This window comes from Silene latifolia, chromosome Y (genome assembly GCF_048544455.1).
Source record: "Silene latifolia isolate original U9 population chromosome Y, ASM4854445v1, whole genome shotgun sequence".
In the NCBI taxonomy this organism is placed as follows: domain Eukaryota; kingdom Viridiplantae; phylum Streptophyta; class Magnoliopsida; order Caryophyllales; family Caryophyllaceae; genus Silene; species Silene latifolia.
Window position 1 is genome coordinate 274,585,622 of NC_133538.1, and position 12,752 is coordinate 274,598,373.

The 12,752-nt window shown below is 38.4% G+C and overlaps 1 non-coding gene across 1 annotated transcript; it reads left to right on the plus strand.

The window, feature by feature from the left end:
• The first annotated feature begins 511 nt into the window (after positions 1-511).
• Positions 512-618, plus strand: LOC141635796 (small nucleolar RNA R71). Its single transcript, XR_012540456.1, has one exon. It is a non-coding gene; the product is annotated as a small nucleolar RNA R71 (small nucleolar RNA).
• The last annotated feature ends 12,134 nt before the right edge of the window (positions 619-12,752 follow it).

Sequence of the window (12,752 nt, forward strand, 5' to 3'; positions counted from 1 at the left end):
ATGAGGGGGCACATAAGCTTGTTGGTGCTGCTGTTGTGGAGGTTGAGTCGGATTCAGGACATTCTGGCTACTCCACCTCAAGTTGGGGTGGACATTCGGCTCATAGTACGTGTTTGTCTGCCTATAGTGTTGAAAGGCAGCACAAGACTCAAAGGGGACAGAACAATTTTCTGAGACATGCCCCTCAGCTCCACATCTTCTACAGACTAAAGGACCGTTTGAAACAGCGTTAACATGGTACATCCCTCCTTTAGAAGCTCATCCCAACTCATATTTGTCAAACCTTGCAGTGAGAGCTTCTAGTGCAGCAACAGAGGAAGATTCAGCAGCTCTCCTCTGGTTTCCTCTCGAATTCCAATATTCAGCCTTATGAGTGGCCAAATCATCGATGATTTTCCATCCCTTAGTCTCTCCCATGTTCTCGACAAATCGGCCATTGGTGCAGATCCAAAATAGCCCTCGATCGTCATACAGCCCATTATAGAACTGGTTGCAAAGACTCTATTTTTCGAACCCATGGTGCGGTATGGTTCGCACCAATTTCTTGAAACGGACCCATGCTTCATGAAATTTCTCATCAGGCCCTTGTTTAAAGCTCGTGATCTGAGCTCTAATGGCATTCGTCTTTGAGGCAGAGAAGTACTTTTTGTAGAATGCCAGGGCTAAGGAATTCCAGTCGGTGATCCCATGAGCGGCTCGGTCCAGATCTCTATACCACTCTCTTGCAGCGTCACGAAGAGAGAAAATGAACATGGTCTCCTTGATCTGATCTTGGGTCACACCAGCCGGCGGGGGTATAGAGCAGCAATAATCAATAAAAATCTCTATGTGCTTGGTCGCATCTTCATTTGCGATTAGTTCCCGAATCGGTTTCTCTCAACCAGGTTAATATAGGAAGGCTTTGGCTCGAATTTTCTCGCCTCCCAGTGTAGTTCGAATCCTTTGTAGAGATTCGCAGTGTAGGCTCGAGTGACTAGCAATGGATGCTTCTTCACCATGACGGGATTTTGGAGAAGTAATCGCGAGTGAAGAAATTGAAGCATGAGATGTAGGTGGATCTCCTTCGAACAGAGCGTTCTCGTAGTAGCTTGACAGAGTACTCAGCTCTTCCTCTGTCGGTAATACCCTTTGTGATCGTCTCAACTCGCACAAGGATTTCTCGATCTCAGGATTTAATGGTACTAGTTCACCACCCTGTGACCTGCGCATAAGAGGAAACTACAAAAAGAATATAAGAAAAGTTTAAGAAACGGAAGTCCCTTAAACTAAAGAAAGACTAAATAAAAACAACTAAAAATTAGAACAATTGCCTCCCCGGCAACGGCGCCAAAATTTGATACCCGTCATGAGGTGTCAAAAATAATATTTATAATCTCCAACTACAACTATAGCTAGCGGCAGTCGGGTCAAACCACGGAGAGGCAGAGGTAATTTCTAGTTGTTTAAATTCGGTCTAAGGTAACAAAAGGTGGGGGTTTGATTTGGTTTGGTCTATAGCTAATAACAATAAAAGAAAAGTAAACTAATGAAATATATAAAATCAAGTATAAAAAGAGGTACTAGGATGCGGTCGGTTCGTTATAGTTTTCGCGCAAAGATACTAAACAGGTCCAAATCGAACACATGTGAGGCGGGAAACAAGAGGTCCTCTCGGTCCACTCTTAACAGATAGCATCTTTTGATCTCGCTATAAGTCCCTAATATCACTAATACTGACTCTCGTCCTGAAAAGTGACTAATAATCTAAACTTTACCTATCTTTCGATCTCAAATAGCAGTTTAGTCATTTCAATTGGTGATCTAACAACTTTCCTCGTCTTTCGATCTAATGGGTCAGTCATAAATTAAGCATCTAACTGGTCGCATGCATTCGATTCGTTAAATACAACATTAAAATCAATTAAAACGAAAGGTAACGTCACGTGGTCGTCGATCGACAGGTATGGCGATCGATCGACCGACACGCGATTTCATCCAAATTAATACTACGCCGCCTACGCTATAATTCCCCTACATCCTAGTACAATTAATTTAGCTACTCATGCTAAGGGTGATAACAACAATAAAACTAACAAAATAAAAATGTAAGAATTCATGCTTAAAGTAGTAGAACAAACAATTAACATAAAGCGATAAAACGGTTTCGGGAACCTAACTAGCAATTCTATACTAATAACGAATAAAGATGAACTGAAAGTAGAACGGAAGGAATACCTAAAATTGCAGAAGAACAAAGAATGGAATGATTAGAAGTATGAATGAAAATCCAATGCGAAAATAATATCCCGAACCCTAATTATTAAAGCTAATGAAAACTCAATGTAAAATCGATGAATTTCTCGAATAAAAACTAGATAGATGTATCGATGTTCTAGGTTACGTTATATGCAAACATACGTAACACTTATTATCAAAACCTAAACATAATGGGCTTTAAGTTCCTCGATCTTTTAATTCTAAATGCGATAGCAGCTTGGTCGATCGACTAAGCATGGCAGTCGATCGACTGCTCTTCAGTGTACAGTAGCTTCTGGACCACGTGAGTTGGTCGATCGACTTAAGGTAGTGGTCGATCGACTGCTTTAGCTGGTGATCCGCTTCTTTAATCTCGTGGACTTGTCTTTTGGTCCTTGAAATGCGCACCAAGCTCGTTCCTCGGGTGAATATTTCACGTCATATGCAATGCAGGATACTCGGGGATGGATTTAGCTTGATTTCGTCGAATTCTTCACATTTTCGCAATAAAGCACAAAAACACGAAAGTAGACGGAAATGGGGGAAAATGTAGCATAAACTAACAAATGAGCTCTGAAATGCGTGTAAAATGGGATGTAAAACATCATATAAAAGACACGCATCACGTACCACACACAATATAACCATTACTAAGTTGACCTACGAGTAAAACATGTTTCTTACACAATATCGTAGCAACAATTTATGTCATACTAAGGCGCACGACTAATATGACCACACAACAGATAAGACCAAGTTATGAACCCACATCAACACACCCCATTATGCACTCCTACACACACAGACCTCAAAAGTCACATACAATATATGTCATGCACGAAATTTATCATGCTCAATTACGAAAATCTCTGGTCATTCATCACCTTTCTCAAATCATGTCGTTCTTTTATCATGCATCCAACAACTCAGAAACTCATCAATTCACAAGCATTAGACACACATTACTACACAATTTACAGCCAACAAAGACATATGACACACACACTTCACGCAACTACTCCTATTACCTACCCTTCCTTAGTGGCTAGCTTAAGCATGATCGGGGCCAGGATTTTGAGATGAGGGCGCCTTCTCACCCAAACCGACATATGGGGGCGCCTAACACAAATACACCAGGTTCATTTTAATTTGACACCTTATGTTCATTTGGTTCATTGGTTCAGGTTCCAAAATCGTCGCTCTGATACCACTTTGTAACACCTCCGTACACCAAGATGCCTTGCCATGGACCATCTCAGTGTATAAAGGTGTTACCATCTCGGTTGCCGGAGGTAGTGGATCAAAAAAATAATGCAAGAACACTTATTAAATATCTTTAAATCTTTAGAACGGTGATCAGGGAAACAAGATACAATGATGGGACTCCAAAGACTACTAAGCCTGACGGTCATAGACTTCTACTTCGGTAGCGTGATGACTCGAATCCCTTCCTAGCCCGCAAGCCATTGGACCAACTGTACCTGACAGACCAACTGCTCACCATCCCCGAATGGATCACCACAGTTTTAAAAAATAACAACAACGGGGTCAGTTATTGTATAATCAAAATAAGATAAGTACGAACGATAAACATTGATCATCAGCGGTGGGGGACCGCAGCCACACCCACCATGGTCCCGCTCATCAACGAGCAATAATCCATGTCCCTTAATGTGCACATCCCCTCCCGTGGCGGGTTCCACGGAGGGCGAACTAGGATGTGAAGCCACTCCCGCAAGTGACTCCACCACAATCATCAAAACACCAACACCAACACCACACCAACACCAATACCAACACCAACACCAACACCAACACCATCACAACACCAGCAGATGATCACAATATCAATTGTACATCAATTACCACGTAAATCTCAATTTAATTAAACCGTAAAACTGAGTAGGAAACCCTACCTTATCGCCAATCCATGAAAATGCATCCACAAGTAACCAATCAAGACTCCGAGACGCATCCTAGTGACGTGGACAGACGGTGACAACGACGACATCCTCACAAGCACCCTTCATGTGTAACTCCATCCCCTTCCATGGTTAGTGTCTAGGCTAGATGAGAGTGTAGGAAAAGGTGGGTTATAGGTGAGAGAGGAATATTTTAGGGTTAGAGTGAAATGGAACCGTCGAAAATGAAATAAGACTTGCGAACTTGCGTTTTATAATATCGCGTCAACAGCGGATATAATCAGTCGAGTACTCTCATACTCGGCCGAGTAAGCCCTACTCGGTCGAGTGTTCCCACTACTCGACCGAGTAACTACTACTAGGTCGAGTAATCAACCGCATAAGTCACTTATCCTCACTTATCCTCTCACCTATCCCCTCCTAGGGTCTTCTGTGGTCAAAGGGTCGGTCAAAAGGGTCCTTAAACATGGTGGGTATTACAACCACCGCCAACAATACCGAGCCACCACCACCCCTACCTTACTTTTTTTCCGCCAAAATGCTAGATCTACAAAAAAAAAAAAAAAAAAAAAAAAGCTAGATCTACTTTTTCAAGATCAGACCGTTCATCATCAACAATAATACGAACAAGTTGTGTCTTCCGCAAAAGTTTGTTATAGGGTATATCACTCAATAGTTAAAAATAACAGTTGTACCGTTGTAGGTCCTTTTTCAGATTTTGTTTTTATTTTTATGTTCATATTTGCTTTTATTTTGGGTTTTTTTGTTGTTAGGTAGTGTTGTTGCTGTGGTGCGTTTGTGCATCTTTTAGTTTCTCATTTTTTTTATTTCAAATATCGTATTATTTTATATTTTTTTCAAATCTCGTCTTCTAAAAAATCGTGTTGTTATATATTTTTTTCAGATTTTGTATTCAAAATCTCGTCTTATTATCGTGGTGGATTCAGATCTAGTTTTTTTTAGTTCTTTTAAAGTTACACTTGTATTCTGATAAAGTTACATTTTACTCTATTAAAATTACACTCGTTTTAATTTTATTTTATTTTTAGATCTTGTTTTTTTAATTGTGTTAATTTTCAAATTTTTTATTTTTTTAAAAATTTTAAATCTTGTTTTTTTTTTCAATTTTAGATCTTGGTTTGGACAAAAGTTATACATATTGTCTATTAAATTTGCACATTGTGCTACTTCAATGGCATTATGCGCAACTTTATTACACATTTTGTGTAACTTTAATGATATTATGTACAACTTCAATGCCCATTAAGCGCAACCTCAGAGACATTATGTGCAACTTCAATGGCAATATGTGCAACTTTACCGTATATTTCAATGACATTATGTGAAACTTCAATCTCGTCTTGTTATTGTGTTGGTTTCAAATTTGAATTTAAATTTGGACTAAAGTTATACGATTTTGGACTAAAATTACACAATTGTGGCCTAAAGTTACACAACTTTTGACTAAAGTTATACAAAAATGACTAAAGTTACAGTAGGACAAATTATATAAACTTGTCTTAAAATTAAATAAATTTCAATTAACTTTGGACTAAAGTTACACAATTTTAGACAAAAGTTATACAAAAAGGACTAAAAATACAGTAGACTAAAATTACGTAAACTTTTCTTAAAATTAAATAAATTCCAATTAATTTATCAAAAATGACTAAAGTTACATAAATTTGGCTACAGTTACACTCTAAAAATAATGAATGTCGTAAACTTGTCCTAAAATTACAAAAAGTAAAAAAATATCCTTCAAAACCACTTTTTAGTTTAAAGTTACACTTTTTAGGATTAAAGTTATACCCGTAAAACACTAAAGTTACACTCAAACAAATATTGAAATGTCGTAAACTTGTCTTAAAATTACAATAAATCAAAAAAAATCCGTCAAAATCAGTTTTTAGTTTAAAGTTATACTATTAAGTATTAAAGTTACACCCGTAAAACACTAAAGTTGCACTCTAAAAAATACTGAAATGTCGTAAACTTGTCTTAAAATTACAAAAAGTCAAAAAAATGTCCGTCTAAATCATTTCTTAGTTTAAAGTTATACTATTTAGCATTAAAGTTACACTCGTGAAACACTAAAGCGACACTAGTAAAAAAAAAGTGAAATGTCGTAAACTTGTTATGAAATTACAAAAAGTCAAAAAAATATCCGTCAAAATCACTTTTTAATTTAAAGTTACACTATTTTTTTTATTAAGTTACACTCCTAAAAAATTTACATTATTTAAGACTAAAGTTACACTCAGAAAAGTGTCATAAACTTTGTATTAATTAGGGTGGATTAGTGAGGGAGGAGAAAGTGAGTTAAATTAGGCTCTTAAGCACCTTTTTTGGGAGTTCATCTTAGTCATCCATCTCCAAGATCCAATGGCTCCTATGAAGACTTATGGACCGTCCTTCCTTATTCCTGTCTTTCATCTCACATTTCTTCATTTCTTTTCTATTCCTTACTGTTCCATTTCTCTTGCTTACCAAATACAACAATTCCATTTCTTTTCTATATTTTATCGCATTCAAACCCTTGTAGTTCCTATCTTTGTTTCTTTACCTCACTTTGAAGGTAATTCATTGATCATCCTTTATTCTTTTCTTTGTTTAAATTTTTTAATTTTGCAAATTATGCTTGAATCGTAATTGTTATATTGCGTGTTTCAATTTTATTGCGTGTTTCAATTTATGTGATTTTATTGTGTGTTTGAATTTTTAATTAAATTCATAGTGTAAATCTGAATTGATGGGTAGTGTCAATGTATTTGTTAGGGTTTTAATTGAGCCTGTTTTTGGGGATTGTAAATGTGATGTAATTGGGACTGTGAATGTGAGGACAGCCCAAGTGTAAATGTGAACTAAAAAAAGTGTAAATGTGAACAAAAAAGTGTAAATGTGAGGATAGGATAAGTGTAAATGTTATCAAATAAAGTGTAAATCTGACTCAATTGGAAGTGTAAATGTGAAGATATTCAAAGTGTAAATGTGAGGATAGAGTAAGTGTAAACGTGAACACTAAAACTGTAAATATGACTAAAATGGAACTGTAGATGTGAAGATAATGGAAGTGTAAATGTGAGTTTAGGTGAAGTGTAAATGTGAACAAATAAAGGGTAAATGTGAAGATAATGGAAGTGTAAATGTGAGGATAGGAGAAGTGTAAATGTGAGGATAATGGAAGTGTAAATGTGAGGATAGGAGAAGTGTAAATGTGATCAAATAAAGTGTAAATCTGTCTAAACTGTTAGTGCAAATGTGAAGATAATGGAAGTGTAAATGTGAGGGTAGGAGAATTGTAAATGTGAACAAATAAAAGGTAAATCTGACTAAATTGGAAGTGTAAATGTGAAGATACTGGAAGTGTAAATGTGAAGATACTGGAAGTGTAAATGTGAACAAATAAAGTGTAAATCTGACTAAAGTGGAAGTGTAAATGTGAGGATAACGGAAGTGTAAATGTGAGGATAGGAGAAGTGTAAATGTGATCAAATAAAGGGTAAATCTGACTAAATTGGAAGTGTAAATGTTAAGATAATGAAAGTGTAAATGTGAGTGTAGGAGAAGTGTAAATGTGAACAAATAAAGGGTAAATCTGACTAAATTGGAAGTGTAAATGTGAAGATACTGGAAGTGTAAATGTGAGGATGGAGTAAGTGTAAATGTGAACAAATAAAGGGTAAATCTGACTAAATTGGAAGTGTAAATGTGAAGATACTGGAAGTGTAAATGTGAGTGTAGGAGAAGTGTAAATGTGAACAAATAAAGGGTAAATCTGACTAAATTGGAAGTGTAAATGTGAAGATACTGGAAGTGTAAATGTGAGGATAGAGTAAGTGTAAATGTAAATGTGTATACTGTTATAGGTTGACTGATATTGTGCATTTCTTATGTACTTTTTGTTCCTGATTCAGATGGTATCTGATGGAGAAGTACCTGGAAGTGAAGAACAACCACAAGTTACCCCTACGGTTTCCGTTAAGTGTCGCCCCAACCGGCATCACAAGCTTATTGGTAAGCTTAACATTGCCCAACGAGCCGCTGTACAGAGGATTGGATTTGGGGGGCTGCTTCATCTTAAACTCAGAACTTTCCCTCTTTCACATGTTCCTGAATTTCTTAAGGCTTTCAGCGATGGTTCTCATGTTTTCAGGGCGTCGGAGTTTAAGGAGTTTATGGTTACTAAGTATGATGTCTATGACTGTTTCATGTTACCTGTTGGTGAGAGAGAGATGGAAATAGTACCTACTGGACATATGCCTGGTGCTAAAGATGAAAAATATGTGCGCATAAAACAACTGTGGCGCAAAAAGTTCAAAGTGAAATAAAATTCTGATTCTATTCCTTTAGGAGACATCTTCAATTACATTGAGTCAGAGCAATTCAAAGATGGAGGTGATGAATTCTGCCGCCTGTTTGTGCTTCTTAGCATTTCATCATTCCTTGCGCCGACATTGAACAACGGCATTGAAATCAAACTTTTGAAAGTGGTTGAAGATGTGAGTGCCATACCGGAGTATGATTGGTGCTCGTATGTATTAGAATGTTTAGCTAATCTTTGCAGCTCGAGGCTCGCAGCTGCGTGCACATCGCTTGGTTGTATCCCTTTCCTTATGATTACTTATTTTTTTCGGTATGATTACCGTGGCAAGAGTTCCCAGATGGCCTTCCACTTATTCAAAGATTGGGATCCGAAAACTCTATCGAATAGGTTAAAGGATGAGCTGGACGTGGGGCCACTGGGTCGACTAACTTTGTCGAAGGTGAAGTACCCGCGATGTCAAAACAAGACCCCTGATGAGAAGGACACTGGTAATACGATGTTGGCTATAGCTAGCGCGCCCAAGGAGCCATTTGCAAGCCCTACGCCTCTTCTGATTTCAACGTTGGGTACATCACCCGATAAGAAGTTTATTCAGATTGAACTCCCTCCCGGTGTTGAAGATGACGATGAGTTGAAAGCTAGGGTTGTAGATGTAAGATTTATGTTATGAATGTTTAATTAATTGCATTTTTTTTTTAATATATATATATATTGAGCAGGTATATTTTGTGTATCTAGACTCTTAAATTATTTTTTGTTACCAACTGTAGGGTGTACACGAGCTGTACTTGAAGATTCAAAGGAACGCTGTGGCCTTCTATTCCTGGTATACGGATGCAGCTGCAATGCTTAAGAATTTAACAACAGGTGCTTCTTCTTCAACTGATCTTGTTCCGTCACAAGCGACGCAAGATTTTTTTGAAGGTGCGAAGGTGAAGGAATATGTTGGAAGAAGTTGGAAATTTAGCTTCCCAAATGAAGAAGTATAATGATAACGCTCCCTCATTGTCGATGTTCCAAGAAAAAAAACAGTGCCAAGAAAAAACAAAGGCAAGCAAGAAAAGAAAGACCAAGGTTCCTAAGTTCGAGTTTACGCTCCCGTAGAGCCTGTATCACTTGAGAAGATTCGATTTGGGTGATAAAGCGGTGATGCGGCGATGTCACGAGTAATGGAGACCGCCGATTTCTACAACACCGCCGAACTTAACGAAGCCTGTCGACGAGAGGAAGAGGAATGCGGGCTAGATTTAACCGACGACTTGACTCAATTAACTGATCGGCAGATTCTAGAGAAAATTTATAGCCCGGATGAAGTTGAAGAAGCTTACACAAAGCCCTCATTGAACGAGGAGCAGGAAAGTTTGGTAAGGGCAGTGCCTGACACTAATGGTGCCCCTGAGAAAGCTGAACATGTCGTTGAGAAGTGTAAGTCAGAAGCAACGAATAAGGTTGATGCGGATGTGGTAGGTCACCAATCAAGATGGTTCATCTTCGTTCAACTAAAATTTATTTCGACTGCTGATATTGAGAACGCGCTGCAAGGTTTGACAGATATTGGTGATGGTAGTGGTGAAGCGGCAGAGGGCTGCGTACAGAGAGGTGAGGATGAGATTGTGCAGGGTATGGATATGGAGCATGCTCAAGAACAGGGGCCTGTTAATGGTGAAGGGGAGGTGTCTTATTCAAAAGTAGCGAACAAGGTGGATGCGGATGTGGTAGCCCCGTCAATTGAAGATGGATCATCTTCATTTCAGTTGAAATTTATAGCGACAGCTGATATTGATAACGCGCTGAAAAAGTTGTCAGACAGCGGCGACAGTGAAGTGGCACAGGGTGGTGCACCGAGAGAACAGGATGAGGCTGTGCAGGGAATGGATCTGGAGCCGCCTCAAGATCAGGGGACCCACCGTGGGCCTGAATTAGTGGTGGTTGGACTAGTGACTGGAGTGGATGTGGATGTTAGCGGTGCACCGACAGTCCAGGAGGAGGCTGTGCAGGGCATGGACATGGAGCCGTCCCAAGACCAAGTACCCTGCCGTGGGCCCGAACCACTCGTGGTTGGACTAGTGCCTGGTGAGCCTGTGGATGTTAGCGGTGCACCGAGAGTGGAACAACCCGTTGACCGACGCCAAGTTAGTGGTACGAAAGCACCGGGTGGTGAGCCTTGCGTTGTTTCGACCACAGTCCGTGAAGATGCATCACAAGAAGGGTTAGATATTGGTAGTGGCATGGTCAACGAGCAAGGTGAGGGCCCTACTGCACAACCCAGTTGTCTGGTTCATTTCAGAATGATGACAAGCCCATGGATGTTGCAGAGGGAGCAGATAAGCTGGTTGTTGAAGCACCCTCCTCTGAGCTTAAGTTGCCGGAATTTTAGTGTACGTTCATATATATTGCAGAGCTAGCTGAGGCATTTAAGGGAGTTCCAGGTGAGGATTTTGGAACGACTGATTTGGCAGGCCCTTCTGAACCAGCCGTTCCCGCGGATGGTCGGGAAATTTATGTCCCCCGGAGTAATATGGATCACCACACTTTCCTATTTCATTCACCTGAGCCCTTACAGTGCATGGAAGTGGTCCCTGAGAATCTGACTTGCACCATGGATTATGGGGAACCCATGCACTGAAAGCGAGGGCTTTATTTATCAGAGACCTGAAATTTGAATAAGAAATTATTTAGGGGTGTTTTTAAGGAAAGGAAATACATCCTGGACTACGTATTTAACAAATCAGAAGCTTGGTTGAATGGGTGAGTCGATTAATTTCTATGTCAAACATATTAATACTTATATGTTGTCGTAACCATGTTCACCTTATATAATTTTTTCTTTTTTTGTTGGGAAGAATTGGCAGTTTTTTCAGACTTCTTCTTCGTGTCACGGGAAGACATGTTAACCTTTGAACCTGGACAAGAAGTTATGAATTCTGTAATCGATTGTTGGTGCCTACTAATCATTAAGATGATGTATGACCAAACTGCACCAGTTGCATCCTCTCGTTGCTTCTTCGGGCTTAGTCACACCGTACTTGCTCTATCCTCACTCAATGCAATTTTTATAGTTCCAATTTAATTGTAACGTAAGTGTTTAAATTTAATAGCGCTGCCCTTCATTTAAACAGAGCCCTGCACTGGATATTTGGAAAGCCAAGAAGAAAGGAATTGTTCTTAACAAAAAGGACGAAATCTGGGTTGGGTGGGATGCTTGGATTCAATCCTGTTTGTCTCCATTTCAACTTGGATCTGATATGGTAAGTGTAAATGTGACCTATTGTGAAGTGTAAATGTCATCACACCGAAAGTGTATATGTGATTTTCACAGAAAGTCTAAATGCCTGGATGTGATTAAGAAGAAAGTGTAAATGTCATGAAATATGAAGTGTAAATGTGATACATAGTGAAGTGTAAATGTCATGATGTATAGTGTAAATGTGATTATATAGAAAGTGTAAATGTGATGACATAGCGAGTGTCAAGGTTACTAAATAGAAAGTGTAAATGTCAGCACATATAAAGTGTAAATGTGAATATATGTAAAGTTTAAATGTCATGACATATGAAGTGTAAACGTGAGACATAGTGAACTGTAATTGTCGTGAGATATTGTGAAGTGTAAATGTAATGAAATATGAAGTGTAAATGTGATACATAGTGAAGTGTAAATGCCATGATGTATAGTGGAAATGTGATTATATAAAAAGTGTAAATGTGATGACATAGGGAGTGTAAAGGTGACTAAATAGGAAGTGTAAATGTCAGCACATATAAAGTGTAAATGTGAATATATGGAAAGTGTAAATGTCATTACATAGGAAGTGTAAATGTGAGATATAGTGAAGTGTAAAAGTTATGACACAGGGAGTGTAAAGGTGACTAAATATGAAGTGTAAATGTCATGACATATATAGTGTAAATGTGAATATATGGAAAGTGTAAATGTCATGACACAGGGACTGTAAATGTGACGAATTATTGAAAGTATAAATCTGAAATTTTTACTGAGTGTATCTTTTATGTCTTTGTTGTCACACCCGCCAGGTCTTCATCTCGATCTTATCTGGCAATAATGATCATTAGAGCTGTGCATGCATAAACTTTGTTTCCGAGCAGATAGAGTATTTGGACAACCGTCGATACGACGATGATTTTGAGAAGCTTCCATATTTTGGAATTTCCTGTATTGCGGTAATAATTATAAATAGCATACCTTAATTTGTTCTTTAGTGTTGATGTAGTCTGGAATTGTAAACACTGTTTTTAAATTGACTTTT